The following is a 3,291-nucleotide window of genomic DNA, read 5'->3' as shown; positions in this document are numbered from 1 at the left end:
CCTTATTTTACTAAATTCTTTGTTATATTTAAAGTAATTGAAAGAAACACAAAGCATCTCAAAATAAATAGAGTGACGAAAGAGTTAAAGACATATAGCATAGACAACAACTGGAAGTTCCTATGGGAACTACAGACCAGATCTGTGGCTGACACAAAGTCCTTTGCTTGACTGAGGATGACATGGTGGTGGAACAGTGCAGTTGACAGAGCTTTAAATGTGACAAGACAAGTCTGGAAGGATTGTAAGAATGGAGCTATCAGAGAAATATACTAGGCAGCAAGAGCAGCAAGGTGTCACATTTTCATAACAAAAATAGAAGTAGAAACAAGGATATTTTCTAATATTTTACCGCATGAAGATCAGAGGAATCAGGTGTTTCAGATTGTGAGACATTTTATCAGAGAAATCGAGATGATGTAGTTGAGAAGTGTGTGCTGATGGGTAATAGTATGCTTGCACTTAGTGATTGATAAAGAAAACATAGAAGAGCTACTGTGAAAGGCTATTACATGTAGAGAATGTCTGAGAGAAAGTGGATTTTCCCAATACATGGGCCCAGAACAGGGTGTGCAAGCACACCGCTAATATATATATATATATATATATATATATATGTATATATGAGTTTGGAGGGATATATTATCTGAGCAGGTACAACATTAGCTCTCAGTTAAGGTCCAGTTAACAGCTAACCACAACAATCAGTATCAAATGTCTGTGACTACAATTAGTTGTTAGTCATTCCATGAATGCTTTCAATAGGTAATTCCATGTACTCTTCACTGGCAGTCAAACTTGTCTGGAGTATATATTAATATTAATAATAATAAAGAGTATAGAGACTTGTACATCCACAAAATTTATTTTATAGTTATATACAACATATTATAATGACCTACAGACGTTTCCACTGTAGTGACTATTTACTAATTGCAAAGTTGCATTTGCAACAGTGAGTAGTCCCTGCAGTTGAAACACATGTAGGTCATTATAATATGCTGTATATAACTATAAAATAAACTTGTGGATGTGCAAGTCTCCATACTTTTTATTATAATTAATATATATATATATATATATACAGGACATATAAGCATTCATATGTATATATATATATATATATATAATATATATATATATCATATATAAGTGTATATAACTTTATACATTGTCATACATACACATACTTTTATGTATACACATAGACATACAGACATATATATTATATATTATATATATATATATATATATATATACACACACACACACACACATTTATATATATATATATAGATATACTTTTATTCTTTTATCCTTTTACTTGTGTCAGTCATTTGACTGCAGCCATGCTGGAGCACCACCTTTTAGTCAAAGAAATCAATCCCTGGACTTATTCTCTGTAAGTCTGGTACTTATTCTATCAGTGTCTTTTGCTGAACTGCTAAGTTAAGGGGACATAAACTCACCAATATTGGTTGTCAAGTAATGGAGACAAGCACTGACACATATGCACACAAATATATACATATATATATATATATATATATATATCACTGTGATCACCGTGACCGACCAGGCTATCAGATGTTGTTACACATCGCTGGTCACAATGCGCTTCGCACTGTTTTAGCCTTCAAATGATGCCACCTCGCTGGCTAAGCGAGCAGGCCAACAGAAGAAAGAGTGAGAGAAAGTTGTGGCGAAAGAGTACAGCAGGGATCGCCACCACCCCCTGCTGGAGCCTCATGGAGCTTTAGGTATTTTCGCTCAATAAACACTCACAACGCCCGGTCTGGGAATCAAAACCGCGATCCTACGACTGCGAGTCCGCTGCTCCAACCACTAGGCCATTGCGCCTCCACATATATAAATATATATATATGTGTGTATATATATATATATATATATGTATATATATATGACGGGCGTCTTTTAGTTTCTGTCTACCAAATCCACTCACAAGGCTTTGGCTGGCCTGATGCTATAGCAGAAGACACTTGCCCAAGGTGCCACACAGCGGAACTGAACCTGGACCATGTGGTTGGGAAGCAAGCTTCTTACCACATTATACATCCTAATTTATTATCATAATAGCTGTTAGTTTTCATCATATCTTACTTTCTTTTGATATTTTTAGCTGAAGATACTGATTTATTATTATTAATAGTAGTAATATTTTTTGTCATTAAATGTCATGCATTTAATTGTCAATTCACAGTTATTTATATTTTTTCCCTTTTTGTTGTCAGTATTCTTATAATGATTGACATTTGAGACCTTATTTCTATTTACAATTATTATAAAGATATATTAAACAATCAGAAATTTTAAAATGTTCTGATTAAAGCATTTAACAGGAAAGAGAAAGCAGTGACATATAACATGAAGAGCAATTAGAAGGTCTTACGGGACAACCTACAAAAAGCTACAAACCAAATCTGTGGCTGAGCAAAGTTTCAGTCAGACTGAGGGTTGACTTGGTGGTGGAATAGTGAGGTAGACAGAGCCATAAAAATGAAGAGACAGGCTTGGAAAGACTGGAAAATGGAGGCAGCAAAAAGCAATATCAGATATCTAGAAGGTAAGCTTGGTGACAGGTTTATTTAGCAAGAGAAAAAACAGAAAGGATGAAGTTTATCAATGTCTTACAGCATGAATATCAGAGACATTAGGTGTTCTGGATTGCTAGACAGCATATCAGAGAGAATCGAGATGTGGGAGGTAAGTACAGATGGATAATGGTATGCTTGCACTTATTGACTTTGAAAAGGAAGAGGCATGAACGTACTATTACGAAAGGTTATTAACTGCAGAGAATGAATGGGAAAAAAGGAGTCTCCCAAATGTGAACCCAACAGGGACCAGCTATCCTACTTGACAGCAGTATGATAGTTAAGGCAATTAAGGATATGAAGACAGGGCAAGTGCCTAGTACATCAGGAATTATAACTAAAATATCTGGCAGAGTAGAACACAGTCTTGTCACCCATGTAGTTAATCAGATATTTCATTATAGTCAGCTGCAACAAGGATAAAGGATATGCCTTAGCTAGAAGTAATTACAGTGGTATCAAATTCCTGGACCAGGTCAGGAAAGTTAGAAAGGATTGTAACCCAATTAATTTGGAACAGTGTTAGACTGAATGAAATGCAGTTCAGTTTTGAGCCAGTGAGAAGTACTGCTTACATTGTTTTCTGAGACAACTGCTGAAGTATTTAGCTAAGAATAAACTATTGTACCTAACATTCACTGACCTAGAGAAAGCATTTGACAGAGTCCCTTGCTTT

This window comes from Octopus sinensis, linkage group LG3 (assembly GCF_006345805.1).
Source record: "Octopus sinensis linkage group LG3, ASM634580v1, whole genome shotgun sequence".
NCBI classification, from domain to species: Eukaryota; Metazoa; Mollusca; class Cephalopoda; order Octopoda; family Octopodidae; genus Octopus; species Octopus sinensis.
The sequence above is the reverse complement of the archived record's forward strand: the minus strand, read 5'-3'. Positions refer to the sequence as shown.